This window comes from Ambystoma mexicanum, chromosome 6p (assembly GCF_040938575.1).
Source record: "Ambystoma mexicanum isolate Mex_15411 chromosome 6p, UKY_AmexF1_1, whole genome shotgun sequence".
NCBI lineage: Eukaryota > Metazoa > Chordata > Amphibia > Caudata > Ambystomatidae > Ambystoma > Ambystoma mexicanum.
In genome coordinates this window covers 1,029,453,089-1,029,468,282 of record NC_090935.1, presented here as the reverse complement: position 1 = coordinate 1,029,468,282, position 15,194 = coordinate 1,029,453,089, and the positions used below count along the sequence as shown (strand labels likewise).

At 47.2% G+C, this 15,194-nt stretch overlaps 1 protein-coding gene across 2 annotated transcripts in view; it reads right to left on the bottom strand.

Annotated features, from left to right (window-relative positions):
- Nucleotides 1-13,418, bottom strand: part of CDC42SE2 (CDC42 small effector 2) — a 559,740-nt gene extending 546,322 nt beyond the window's left edge. The window contains exon 1 of one of the 2 annotated variants that reach the window (XM_069625631.1): nt 12,987-13,418. The gene's annotated coding sequence lies outside the window, so the exon portion shown is untranslated. The remainder of the gene's footprint in view (nt 1-12,986) is intronic. The other variant, XM_069625633.1, reaches the window with a different exon arrangement.
- Between the last annotated feature and the right edge of the window lie 1,776 nt (nt 13,419-15,194).

The window sequence follows — 15,194 nt, the reverse complement described above, 5'->3', positions numbered from 1 at the left end:
AACTATAAATAAAAAAGGCATTAGGGCTATTGGCTCTCTCAGGGGCACAGGGCCCCTGTAGAAGCCTAATGTGTGCAGAGTCTTGTGTGGTTTATCAAAACAGTCAGAACTTTCAATTTTTTCAATTACATTGCGGTTTGCTCAAAGTGCTCAGAAACACAAAGTTGGGTTACGATGTCCTCTGTGTATGTATTGGGTCCAAACAGTTCAGACTAGACACCTACGTTTTCAGGGAGGTACATTTTGCATGCAATGGCGGAACTGCCTCCTCCCTGGACTCGCCCACCTTCTCAGTTTACCACTACAAGTGTTAGAATTTGCCAGAATGGCTATTTTGCTTACCTACTGAGTCCCTCAGCAGCTTTGCTGGATTTCATAGATTTATTTTTTTCACATGTTAAGAGTGTGAGCATTTTTTACCACTCTTACATGCGTTTTGCTGTGTGTGTTTACCATTTTCCTGTGTTCATAGACTGTGGAGCCTCAGCTACTCCATAGGCATCATCTTTTTACTGTGTGTTACACAGCACCTTCAGTGCAGTGACACAGGGTTGTCTTTTAGACTTCCCAACTCACACTCCATTTTCTGGGACTGACACTGTCTCCCAGAACATGTAAAGTTGCCATTGACTTTATTAGTCTCTTTAAAATCCACAGACCCAATACAAACTATCTTACATAGAGTATTGGAAAGGGTTAATACTTATCTCTTTTTGCCGTTTCTCTTGGAGCACTGTTTCGCTCCCTTTTCATCAAGACTTGGCTGGTGGCAGTGGTAATGGTAACTACCCTATTTTTCCTAGCAAGGTTATCTTAAATAACCTTGGTATTGTTTTAGGCTATCTTGGTATCCTCGAACTTAAACCTGCTAGACCATATACGTTTTTATACGGTTCCGGCTGGGTTTATTAACCATTCCTTTTTGAAAGTGTCTCTCGTGTTTTACTCCGTTCGCCAAACTATGTTTGGTTCCTTTGTTCACCGTCTTTTCGCGGGCTTCTCCGCAGAAGCCCTCCTTAGGCGCCTGAAAGTCTGGGTAGGCAGGATGTGAGGGAGGGGTTTTAGGACCCCTGCCATGGGTTCCCTTGGTAACCCAAGTCGCACTCCTGTTTGATTGGCTAGGTGACTGTCCCGCCAGGACAGCCACCCTGCTGTGCGATTGACAGCCAGGTTGTGTGAATGGGGGAAAACTGCATAAAAAGCATTTCTCTGGGTCTGGAAAGGCAGAGTCGCCACTGGAACGAAGGAACTGACGAGGAGCTAACGGAAGAGGACCCCTACAACGACCGACCTGCACGGTGAAGCCCTGCTGCAGGTCCGAATCTTCAGACTTGGAATGACAGAAGATCCACCAGGAATCTTCTTCCCCTGAACTGGTGGGACCAACCAGTTCGCCCAAAGTGCAAGCCAGGACTCCCTCCTCTGGTCAAATTTGCTGTACAGAGCTACAGTGAACCGGATAACCAGGAAGGTCAGACCCTGCTTGGGTTTTAAGGAGTGCACCTTTTATTAATTGCTTTGCTCTGCGGCTGGTTTCTTCCCTGGGCAGCGCAGGACCCTCCAGTCTTCCTACTTTGTGACAGTCCGACAGTCGCTCCAGGAACTGTGAGCCTGCAGGACCTGCCAGGAACGTCTGCCTCATCCACAGCTTCTTCTCCATTTAAAGGTACTGTGCAATTCCGGTTGTTCGTTTCGTCCAGCCGCGGTGGAGGTCTGTGAAACCTTTCGCCAATCCGAGGGCTTACCCTTCTCTACTCTTTAAACTAACTTTTCTACTGACCAACTTCGTCCGGAACTCTTGGCAAAGACCTACCGTGAACTGTGTGATCTTGAGCAAAAGACTTTTGTCCTAGTGACTTTGACCCTAAGCCTTTTTGATTTGATTTCATCACTGTAGTTCCTCTTTCTAGATTGCCCTGCTTACTTACCTGTTGGTGCTGCTCAATTTGTATCTAACTGTCTTTCCCTCCCTTTAAAATTGTTGGAGTGCCATTTTGCTCACACTTCTTTTTTTCAGCTTAACTTGTCCAGAATCTATTGGGAGTGGTTTGGTGTATATTCTTGATTGGCAAACATTTGATTAGCAATTTTGTACTGATATTTCTAATGTCACCAGGTGTTATTTGTACCCAAGACATAAAATGAGCAACAATACATTATTTTTGTGCAACAGTGAAGTCTGTAAAATGTAAAGGTTGTCTGCATGAATGTAAACAAATTAATAAATACGATAAAAAGGCTCTGAAAACAGTTTTCAATGCTAGGCTTTGAGCAACTGAGTGCAGTCGGTGTTATACAGGGCATTGTCCCGTATATTGTATGTTTGACTCATCATTTGCAGTGTAATAAAGCTCAGAGGTTTTGTAAATCCAAAGGTTCACAATGTTAAAGGAAAATTATAGCCCGAGTCCAAGTACACAATGTGGAGCTGTGGCAAGTAGAGTAATTTTAAACTTCAGGTGGGCAAGTCATCGATATCACCTGTACCGTTAAATATCACTTTTGGGGAGGGCCGGGCCTCTAAAGATCCTCAAGTAAAAGCCAGGTAGTCCCAAGCACAGAATTCGCTATCAGCAGTCCGAGTCCCATATGGGGTGCTGATAAAAAATGTTTTGGTAAGTTTGTAAGGGAACCAGGCTTTGTGTAATTATGCTCCCATTAAAATGAAATTACACACATACCTGTTCAATTGGAAATAACTATTTCTAGTACCTGAATGTGAGACAGGAGGTACAGGGGTGTGGAGGTGTGGCACTCGTCCTGCGGCACTGCCTCCAAGGACAGGGTAAAAGCTGGGCAGAGGCACAGCAGCCCGGCATGAAATATGGACTGCTACTTGCAGATTACGTTTATATTCCCGGCCTCCCCCACAGGTGGTAATATATAATGCAATCCTAATTGTAGAGCAAAGCGAGCTCTTGAGGCCAACTACAGTGCAAGGTATTGCAGTAGATCTGTAGCTGTACATACTGGATAGAACTATTGATCACTTCCAGTTCGCCTTGTAGATTTCATTATGCAAGAGGAAAGAAAGTAAGAGACTAAGTGGAATGGATGACGTAGCAAGCAGAGAACTGGGCATACAAGGTGAAATATTGTAATTTGTGGCCATCTCACTTGTGTTGGGAAGGAGCAAGCGCACTGTCCTAAATGGAAACCCAGCCATGCAAGAAGGAAGACTGCAGCATCCCTTGTAAGGGAAGGACAGTTTTGGATGAGCCATGCCATTATACAGTATCCAAGTTAAACAGTATATAAGGCTCCACCTTGGCACAAGTCTGCAGAAGCCAGCCACGGAAGAGGGACAGAATGCCATCCCCCCCATCCTCATTTCTGTACAGATTAAACTTGTTATCCTTGCAAGATAAAGACTCTTGGTCTTAATTCCCTAGAGGGGTGAACTTTAATCTGCTGTGAGCATGATTAGGGGTACCCTTGTAAGTTGGGCTACCTTTCACTTGCAACAGGGTGATACAATGTCGGGATCAGCTCATGGGTTGAGCACCAATTGCAGAGATGTATGCACCCAGCAGGTAACAGAACTAGTTTTCCATCAAAAGCATTTGGCCATGTGATCATGTATATTTTCAAAAGTGTTTAATATGAAGCACCTAACAAAATGAAATAAAGTTGACAGTGTGAGATGTACATACAAGAACTTAAACGTTACTGAAAAACAGAGACAATACAATGTTTTACAATAGCAATACTGTAATATATATACATTCAAACTTAACACATACTGGTGTTTGCCCAAGAGGATATTGTTTGCTTAGTAAAAATATTATACCAATTACTTCTGGTTTGCAATTATTAGAAAAAAGAAATGTTTTCTAGCTTGGCACTCCCATCCAGGCCTTTGGCATTTTTTTTTTTTAAGAGTGGAGGAGAGGATTTCGGCTGCACCGTCTCCGTTAGCCCCTTTGAACTTGCAGTGAGAAGAGAAAAAGAGGGTGGAGAGAGTCCCGGGAGGAATGCAGGGTGAGCTTTGCTTTCATTGAACAGGGCAATTGAAATAACTAACTGTGGTATACAAGTGTCCATTTAATTAGCAAACCTACAGAATAGTGTAGCAAATTGCTATACGACACTGTTCATGTTATGCCTTGCTCTACCATGGGGAGATTTACAAACCCATTGGGCCATCACAAGCCAACACCGGTAGTGCTCCTTGTGACAGGTATAGACAGATCTGGGACCACCAGCAAGCTCAATGACGAATCCCTCTTCCATTACACCACAGCTGAGGCCTCACGACAGAAAGCAACAAAGGGATAAAAACAAACGCGGCACATAGCTACCGGCTAGGTAGAACAAGAGAACAGGCCTACGTGTCGACAGCCAGGGTTCTTGAATCGACTACCCTGGATTGCTCACTCCTGTTTCTTCCACAACCCAATAACAATCCACTTTTCAGATGTAAGTTGCAATGGCTATACCGAGATTTCCATTGCCGACCCTAGTCGAAGTGAGAAAATATTGGGTCGGGAACAACAATCTTTGTCCTCCCAAAGAATCATGACAAACGAACAATGTCCACTCCTGTCTAGCGTTTCTACTTATTCGAGCACTTGCAGAAGGGCCATGTAGCAATTTCCTTGGCACCATTTGTTGCAATCTATTGCCTTGCTTTACTTTCTTGGTGACAGCTCCATGCAAATCACTAGCTTCTTCCCAGCTGGTACTCGCTCCAGTTCTTTCCACATACACCAAGAATGTGGCCCTAAATCCCCCGCACTTTGTGAAGCCAATATTTATTCCAAGTGTCCATCCACTCAAATTTCACCGCCAGAGGCTCCACATAAGGCTGGTGTCTACGCCTTTCTACCTCTTCCCCAAACCAAGTACTAGAGTCATGACTGGCAGATGAGGTGCATGGGTGTGGAGTGCCATCCGCTGAATTACGGGATCTGATCCATGCAGAGAACATTACCAGAGATCCCAGCTAGAGTCAACTCTTGACCTACACACAAATATTATAACAGCAATGACTGCTGCACACCTCAATTTGGTGTTCAGCTACATCTTTGCTCCTGCTCGACACTGCCACCCAGCAGCACACTACCCACATTGTTGTGCTGCACAGCGATGCCCGTGTCTCCTCATTCAGCCAGGTTGCCCAATTATGCACAGAGGGAGATCTGGCTCGCTCAGCACTCCCCCTTTTGGAGAGAGTAAAACAGTGTATATCCATTGCGACTGACTGCCTGAAACCAATTCTCCAACGGGTCAGGAAATGTCCACATTTCCAGGCAGCCCTGCAGATAGGTGGGTGCCGTGTGCTCCCTAGAAACAAACTCAAAACAGAGGAGAGAAAATACAGAAACACTGGACACATAGTAGGGTCCTGCCTTCTGGATTCACGCAAAGGCTACACATATATCTTTGAATAAGTGGTACTGACAGGGTAGTGCCACAGCAAGTACCTCCAATATTAATACTGCCTGTTCTGAGGGAACACATGTACAGGACTTTTAAATGTGCATAAATGACTCCATACAAAGAAACTGGTACGGATTACAAACATGTGGAGCATGGTGTAAACAGAATCTATTTTTACATGGCTAAGTGACACCCCCATTATATGTCAAGACGGAGGCGAGCATTATGGTTCATCTTCATAATTCTCCAGCAGTTTCAACAAATTATTAAAAATGTTCAATCCGTCCATTGAAATAACTTTTCTTTCAAAAAACGTCATATCCCATCAGTGTTAGGTCCCTGTACGCCAGTGTCCTGGTCATGCGACCTAGTCCTTCCTCTTCTTTTCCTGCTCTCCAGAGAGAAGTACCCTTTTGACTTAGCTGCGTATACAGTCAGCATTAAAGTCGTGTTTGGGATTATAATAGTGCGAGTGAGGATATCAATTCACATGGGGATTGAATTTAGGCTGTAGCGCATGGACCGCGCAGCAAAATACAATTGACATTAAATATCATCCGGCGGCCCCGTGCTGCATTTTCAGCACCTCAGGGGTTTTTGCCGGCAGTTTTGCTTCACTTGTGTTGCTGCGAGCGAGGCGCCCCCACACTTGTGGGGGCGGAGCGGACTCACAAGCGCTAGTAAGCAGCTCTCAGAGAGCCACATGAGGAGCCCCCACCCTCGCTAAACGATTTGCAGGCATTGCGCTCCGGTCTCCCGTACTGAGACATCAAAGAGACGCAAGAGAAAGCCCCAGACACTCAAGCTTAGAAAAAGATATATATTTTCACACCAGAGCGAGTGATAAGCTCTGAACAAGAGCAGACAGTGATTACAGTGCCCTGCACTGAATAAAAGAAGCTGCTTTAGCAGTTTAGGTGCAGCCTCATCTAAGCAGAGTGAGCAGTGGACGGGCCACTACACCCGAGAAGTTAACACCAGGCTCCTACCTGCACACAGTATAGCTGAGTTTGAATGGAGTGAGGAGGAGCAAGTACCCAGAGGACCTGGCCCACAACGTCAAGGAAGTGCTAGGAGATTCGCTCATAGAGGCAGTGGCTCAAGGGTCAGACCCCTTCAAGAAAGACTGGAAACAATTGAGGTATTCCTGAGCCAAAGAGACAGAAGCACCACACTACAAGCAAGCACATCCACGAGGGCCGCGCCAGAGGGCCCACAGGTGTGTAATAAGGCCCAGAAGAGCAAGGACTCTTCTGACCCCCCGGGCCAGCCAGAAGGGGCAGATCCAAAGGCCCCAGAGGCGACCGACTCTTAAAAGGCTGAGAGAAGCCTTCATGATTAAGTCGGTGGTGCCGAGCCTCGTGACCCCCTACCCAGGGGAAGAGAATATGTGCAATACAGAGGAAGAGGTTTTCCCCGAAGAGGAACCCACAGAATCGCCAACCTCTACGCAAGAGGAAGCTGATAAGGAAGGGGATGAAGGAAGTCTGCATCCACCAAAGAAGAGGCTGAGGAAGCTAAACAATCTAAGAGGACGAGGAGACTTCAGATGTGTTTCATCCAGAAGAGATTCGAAACCCGAAACCCTCAGAATGGGTGCCCTCCTCAAGAGTCACAAGACACATGACTCAAAGACTGTGCAAGGTGCTGGAGAAAGAGGTGAGGCAAAGGATGAAGGCGGAATGCCCAAAACCGGAACTTCCAGGTAAAGTAGCAGAAGCACCAGAGCTGGACCCCAAGATGCTGGATTTTGTCACCAAATCTAACAGAGACCCCAGGAAAGGGATCGATCGCTCATGGAGTTGTCAGGAGAAAGTCCTGGATTTGGCGGGTCCTCTAGCCAAGATCATGGACTTGGCGGAGCGAGCGAAAGACAACGGAGAAGAAGTGGACCCGGAAGTACTAGCAAACTGGACACAGAGAGCGGAGTGGTTATTGGGGAATGCCAATTGCACAATATCCTCCGAACGCAGAAGTGGGCTACTGCTTAAAATAGACCCCAAGTTAGGGGATCTGTCCTCATACAAAAGCAGGCGAAGCAGCGCAAGGGCTGCTGTTCGGTGAGACCTTTGGAAAAGAGATGGGGCGATTCGTAGGGACGTGCACCTCCCTGGAGAAGGCACAAGCCTCCATAAAAAAGATCTTCCCCGGAAGAGTTTTTGGCGGGACAGGTCGGTATAGAGGCCGAACGACTGGTCACTGCTTGACGTCCAGGAGGCCACAATCGAGCAGAGGACAATACTGGGAGAATAAGCAGCCAGACACCTTCTTCCCACCCAGAGGTTGCTTCAGCAGAGAAAGGCGAGGCAGAGGCAGAGGACCAAACTTTCACACAGGTGAGAGCATCCACATATCCATCGGTAGGGGGTGGGGCGTGACAGCAAAATGCTGGGAAAACAGGCGCACGCTTTCCAACGACGCTTTGGTATTGCAGACAGCCAAAGGCTTGCACATAGAATTTACTCAGACCCCAACCTAGTACAAAGCCCCCCAACCAATAGTATCAGCGCGAACAGAGAAAGACTTGCTACACGCAGAACTACAGAGCCTAGCGGGGAAACAAGAAATCGAACTGTGCGAAGCTCTGAGGTTCATAAGCAATATGTTTCTGTTTCACAGAAAAGACAGCGAGACCAGTTATAAATTTGAAAGACATGAACAATTGGGTAGTCTACAACCATTTCAAGATGGAAGGTACCCACCAATTAAGAGACACGCTCAAACAAGGAGACTGGCTCGTGAGGATAGAGCTGAAAGATGCTTATCTTACGGTACCAGTACAAGGAGAATACAGACCCTTTCTAGCTTTCGACTGGTACGGGCAATTATGGCAATTTGCAACGATGCCATTTGGACTAGCATCAGCGCCCTGGGCGTTTACAAAACTGATGAAGCCTGTAGCAGCAGCGATCAGGGAGAAAGGGATACGGATCATGGTCTACCTAGATGATATCCTGCTAATGGCAAGCAGCGGAGACATACTACGCTACCAGACCAGCTGGGTAGCGAATCTTCTGGCCTCCCTAGGTTTTCTAATGAACCGAGAGAAGTCGGAGATGATACCAGCGAAGAGGATAGAGTTCCTAGGATTCATCATAGGCACCAGTACAGCTACCTTAGAGTTACCGAACAGGAACATTCGGGACATAAAAAGGGACATAAGGAACTGTCTCAGCAGAACAGTCACATCGCTGCGAACGATTGCACGAATAGTAGGCCTGTTAGCAGCGTCAATTCAAGCAATATTTCCAGGACCCCGGCATTATGGAGCGCTGCAGCGGCTGAAGATGAGACATCTTCAGCAGGGCCTCAGCTACCACCAGCTACTGCCCCTAGACCAAGAGTCCAGAACAGAGCTGGAGTGGTGGCTGCAGAACATGGAGGCATGGAACGGCAGAGCCATTTATGGCGACCGACCCGACATAGTAATAGAATCAGACACCAGCAGAGCAGGCTGGGGAGCCCGGTGTGGGGAGCTCCAAACAGGAGCAGATGGAGCTTGGAGGAACTCAGACTGTACATAAACTGTCTAGAACTATTAGCCGGTTCATTCGCGATCAAAGCTTTCATGAAAGACAGGGTGAATTCATGTATCCCACTGAAGATGGGCAACATCTCAGCAGTCAGGTACATAAATCACTAGGTGGAATGAAGTCCAGATTGTTAGCGGAAATAGCCACAGAGTTTTGGGACTCCTGCCTGGAGTCAGGGACTTCAGTAATAGCAGAATATTTACCGGGCTCTCCAAATGTAGTAGCAGACTGGAACTCCAGACATCTAACAGACTCCAGCCACTGGATGTTGGACAGAGCAGTTTTTCGGCAGATAGAAGAGCTCTGGGGGCCAATTCACACAGATCTGTTTGCATCCAGACTGAACGCACAGAAGAACAGATTTTTCAGCTGGAGGCTGGACCCAGCGGCAGCAGGGGCACATGCCTTCCAGCAAGATTGGGGAGAAGAGACGCTATACGTGTTTCCTCCATTCGTAATAAGCAGAGTTTTAACGAAAGTACGCAGAGAAGCAGCAAATCTGATAATAGTAGTTTCGATATGGAAGTCGCAAGTATGATTTCCAGCGCTCATGGAGCCAATATCTGACTATCCAAGAATGTTGCCTCAGAGAAAACTTTCTCACAAACCCAGTTGGGTCATGTCACCCTCTGAGAGTGAAGGTGACACTGCCTCTGATGGCGTGCAGGATAGCAGAAGACGCTGGAATCTACCAGGAATTTCGGCGCAAGCTGCGAGCATCATCGCTGAGTCATGGGCTCCGTCGACCAGAAGGAGCTACGCCGCAGCGTGGAACAGAGGGTCAATGTGGAGCAAAAGGAGAAGTTTTCATTCTGTTTCTGCCCCTTTAGTAGAGATACTACATTTCTTAGCAGAGCTCCTACAAGATGGGAAAGCCTACAGAACGATAGGAGTGTATAGATCCGTAATATCAGCAGGCCACACGCCCAACGTAGGAGTCCCAGTAGGGGAGAAGGTGGCAGGAATTAGACTTCTAAAAGGGATAAGATTTAGGAAACCACTGCAACCAAGATACGAGTCCTTAAGGGACGTAGCAGTCGTACTGCAGCTATTAGCAGACTGGCCCAGCAATAGATATCTGCCATTAGACAGACTGTCTGTGAAATCGGCAATGCTGCTATGTATGGTATCATGTAGAAGAGTAGCAGATGTCAGAGCATTAGAAACAGACAGAATGGTACATGGACCAGACTGAGTGACTTTCCATCTGGCCAGGAGAACGAAGACAGATTTTTCCACAATAACATACCCATATATGCAAGTACACCGAAGTGGTGCGTGGCCGCATGCATAAAAGAATATGTAAATAAGACAGCTGAGCTGAGACCGATGGGAACGACGCAATTGCTGAAAGCGTGCAGGAAGCTGCAGGAAGGCATAGCGACAGCCACCATAGCGAGATGGGTTACAGAGATTATGAGCCGAGCAGGAACAGACATGGCAAAATTTGGAACGCATTCAGTTCGAGGCGCAATGGCATCAAAAGCACTGAGGCAAGTCGCGACTTTGCAAGATATCCTGAAAGCAGCTGATTGGGCAAGTGATACTACGTTTAGAACGTTTTATTTTAGACCAATTAACACACTAGCAGAAGCTATGATAAAGTAGAATGCTCGCCTCTGTCTTGATATAGAATGAAGATTCCCTCTGCTAACAGCTCAGGAAGCTCTTGATTCTATTAAAGACAAGGAGGCGAGCATTACTTTCCCGCCCTAGATACACGGGAGAGCCAAAGTAATAACAGGAAAATGTACTGCGATATGCATCAGCATAATTCACATGATTTCCTCCCAGAATAAGGTGTGTATCCGCCGCCCTAACATGTACTGTTACCATCATTAGGAGACGAGCAGAAGAACGGCTGAAGAAGTACGAGTAGTGAAAGAGACACGTTGACCAAGATCGCAAGTTAGAATGCGAAGGATCGACTCAGAGCTCTAAAGTTCAGAGACTAAGTGGAACAAGTTGACTGTTCAGTTGTTGTTTAAGATTGCACTTGAAAGCAGTCAAAGAAGAGGAGGGTTACAGGAAGATGAAGGACTAGGTCACTGGAGTACATGGAGCTAAGACTGATAGGATATGAAGGTTTTTTTTTTAAATGTTATTTCAATGGAAGGATTAAAAAATTTAGTCATTTGTTGAAACTGCTGGAGAGTAATAAATAAGATGAAGCATAATGCGCGCCTCCTTGTCGTTAATAGAATCAAGAGCTCTCTGCGCTATGAGCAGGGGAATCTTCATTATGAAGTGAATTCCTTTTGATTCCTTGAAAAAATTATTTTACTTACAACTTAAAAAATAGCATTTTATTTCTATCACCTCAAAAACATATCTGTCAAAATCGTATCCGGATTCCTCTGTCCGGCTACCAGCTCACCCACTGGAAACTTCCAGCAACTCCCAGCCATCCAATGGAATCAATACACACACGGCCATGGTCTTCGATAGAGAAAAGAAACCAGATTTTATTTAAAACAGCCTTACCCATCAAGTCACAAGCCACCTGGTCAAGGAAGTGACAGGCAATGAACTGTCAACAACGCATATACAGAAACTAAAGCCACTGCCATTCACACAAATGAAATCACTGCACACACTAACTGCCCTCCCTTCAGGTCAATGGAAATACAAGCAAATATCCGTATGGCTAGCATATGCCGAAAAGACAAGCGAACGGGGTCCTTATACCTTGTCCTCTTCTAGACTGGCACATATTGCTCTACCGGAAGCAATACCCAGCAGTACAGATGCGGTATCAGCAACACTTCCATCCATCACGTTTTGGCCGTATTGCTCGTGAAAAGCCATAAGCGAAGTGCCACCCAGCACAGAGTTCGCTCTAACCACCCACCCGAAATGCCAGCAACCACTAAGCGATTACACTAACCAGGGATACGTTCTACGCCAGGAACACACGACGTCACGACGTTTAAATGTCCAAGAAGCGGCCTTTCCTTCAGCTCTGCGCCATGTAAAAAGATGCAAGCGTCCTGCTAAAAATTACGTGAGTGCAGTCTGGCGAAAGACAGAAGCAACCCTACCTGGCTCAGAATGCTGCAAGAGTGCGGCATTTCAATTCCAGGAGTTAAGTCTCACACGTATACACAATGTTTCATGACATACGGGCGAAAAAAACGTACGCACATGAGCATTTAGACCCATTTTCAACGGTCTCAATTCAACGATTCACATACTGTTTTCATTCAGGGATTACATTTTGTATGCCTGGGTGCATCTAAATCAGGGGTGTTGCTAGGTCTGGAAAAGACCCGGGGCTAAGCTAATGTCGGAAATGTTGGGACTGGGGGCTAGCTAGCCTTTTGGTTGTAGCTCCTGAGATTCTATCCGGGGCTACAACCAAAAGACCAGGGGATATAGCCCCCCCCCCCCAGCAACGCCTCTGATCTAAATTATCGGGGGTGGCCGGAGATGCCAAAAGTGGTGAACGCAAGCAACATTCCCCCGTTGCACCCGAGAGCTCCACTAACAGGTGGCCTTCGATACTTGCAAATAACAGATCCGGAGGATTGATTTAACCCTAATAGGTTGTTTACTGGATTTCATAAATCATGAAAACGTACATAAACCAAAGATGCGGTGGACAGGTGCACGCACATACATTTCCGGATGGGCCAAGACGGGATATCGGCCAGGTGCAAAACACTGAATTAAAAGATGTGCATTCTTAACCAATTCAAAGATTTTGCTGCTCCCGCTTTATTAATCGGGCTCTCAATTCGGCAAACGCCTTGTATGTCAACTGATAGCAACACTGGTGCACGCTTGGTTAGGTAAATGGGACGTGCGCACAGAGAGAAACACGGAAAATACGGGCAGAGGGCGCAACCGCAAGTGACAACACGTAACCGCGGAGACCTAAATAAGAGCGCTCGCGAAGTCCTTCCGCCGAGGAACAGGGGACAGAGCTATGCTGTGCCGTCTGTAGACCGATGCCTCCATCACACGCATCATCCTCGGAGGTGCAACGTTTAGGCGAGAACCACAACAACACAAACAGCCCTGTCCGCTTGCGGGCGAGCTACCTTGTGCAAGCAGACATCCAGCACTCACCGTTAAAGCCCGGCTCGCTCCTTTGTCCCTCCCATGTCCAAAGACTGCGTGCCGCTCCTCGCTGGATACGGGTACAGACCCTACCGGAGCACACGGTGTGTCGGTGAGCCCAGTGTGCCCGACACCGCCAGCTCGCAGCTGGTGCTCGGGCAGCGCCGCGCCCTCCCTGAAGATGGAGTGTGTGAACAGCTCCCTCGCACGCCAGTAGCCAGTCTGTCTAGGTATTTCCGAATCTCTGAACCGGCTCGGGAAGGGAGCCTGGGTGAAGATGGCGACCTGAGCAGCACGGGGAGCGTACTGGATGCGGTGAGCCCTCCGCCTGCCGCTGCCGCCGGGGGTGACTGAGCCGGGGAGCTGCTGCGCAGGCGGGCGGGACCGGGCAGGGGGCGGAGCCACCGTAGCCAGCCGTGCCCGGACTCAGCAATGCGAGAACCTGCAGCTTGTTCTCCCGAGCTGCACAGGGAAAAGGACCTGCAATCTGTGCACCGGTAGCACTGCTGTTCCAGTCCTACACAAGGACCTACAAGAACCGGCGGGGGTGACACACTTTTCACTTTCCCGTGGTTGGGGCAAGAGGGCGATTCAGGGGTGTGGTTTGGCGGTAAAGAGTCTCGTTTGTATTGCATTCTGCTATCTGCAAATACTTAAAAGTGATAGATGGTGATGTTTAAAATAAATCACAACCATTGGAATTTCTCAGGGCAAACCTTCAGTGGTATATTTATTTGAGCACGTGTAGTGTCTGCAGCAGGCAGTGCTGGAAATGGAAAACATTTATTGGGGAACCTAATTCTTAGGGGCAGGGCTTTGGGAAGGAGGGGGCGGCGCTAAGGGGCGTGTCCTGGCCAGATTGGTAACACAGTCTAGTATCTCTACGTAGAAGCCAATCCTAGCGATTTGCATAAAACCAAAGTGCATTATGGGAACAACATAATGTCCACAATTTTAAATGTTAAACATGTCTGTGTGTGTTCTGAACTTAACTACTTTCAGAAGAAAGCGCTCTGCTTGATGAGGCACAGAATAATAATGGGTTGTGCAGCTGGAGCACCCTGCACTAGCTGTAGGGTTCAAACGATAATGCCTTAATACACCCATGCCAAGGTACAAGCAGGGGCATAAGCTTGCATTTGCTGGGCCCTGGGTTGCGTTAGGTGTGCCCCTTCGCCCCCTTTATTTGCATATATAGTGATATTACAGAAATTATATCATAGAATGAGTCTTCAATACACAAAGGTATCATGGGAAGACACATTAAAAACATGATGCCACGAGTAACGCAGCAGAGAAATAAACTGTGATGTTCAGTATATGAACTGGCACTGTTAATCTTTACCTATGTTGAAATATCAGGAGTGAATCTTTTTTGGAAGTAGCAGACAGTGTGAGGTAACTACCCTAAATAGTCTTTACATTTTGGCAGATAAGTGCAATGAAAAGATTTGGCCTGGAGCACGCGCTGTGGTTAAGTGGAGAAGCCAGGATTTGAGACCAGTCTGCAATTCAGAAACTTGAACACATCTCTGCCCAGATGTAATTGGTAAAAATATTATTATTTTTTATGTTTATTTATTCTTGTGTTTAATCAATAAGATTTTTACAAGTACAGTAAAGGAAGAAAAAATCTTTAGTACTGTGGACACCACTTGCTCGATGAAAAACAGTCTGTTTGTAGAAAGAAAGAGGAATTGTCATGCCTACCTCCCCATCCGGCTCCGTTACTAAATCCAGGCGTCCCTGTTTCCCGGCTTCCTCAGCCTTGAGAACGGCTAGACGGTTCTACACCCAATGGAAGCTGTCCGGGAGACGCTAATACAAAGGTCACATGACCAACGTACACGTATCGTCAGAGCGTTGGTCAGACGTACGTCAGCTGACACTATTTAGCAAGGCGGAAGCCTTGCAACTGCGCTTCTGATCGTTAATTGTTATCCCGCGTTCCGGAGCTTGCTTCTGCTGTTTTCTCACGGACGCTACTTCCATTCAAGGTACGGTTGCCTTCCGCGTTCCCACGCAGTTCTCGGCAACATTTCAGCTCCTCCTTGAGCTGCCTGCTAACTGCGCTCATACGCGGCTCTTCCCTCCACTTATCCAAACGGAGCCCCGTCGTATCAAGCAATGACTTCCAGGACCTTGCAGAGTTCCCGGCAACATTTCAGCTCCTCCTTGAGCTGCCTGCTAACCGCACTCATACGCGGCTCTTCTCTC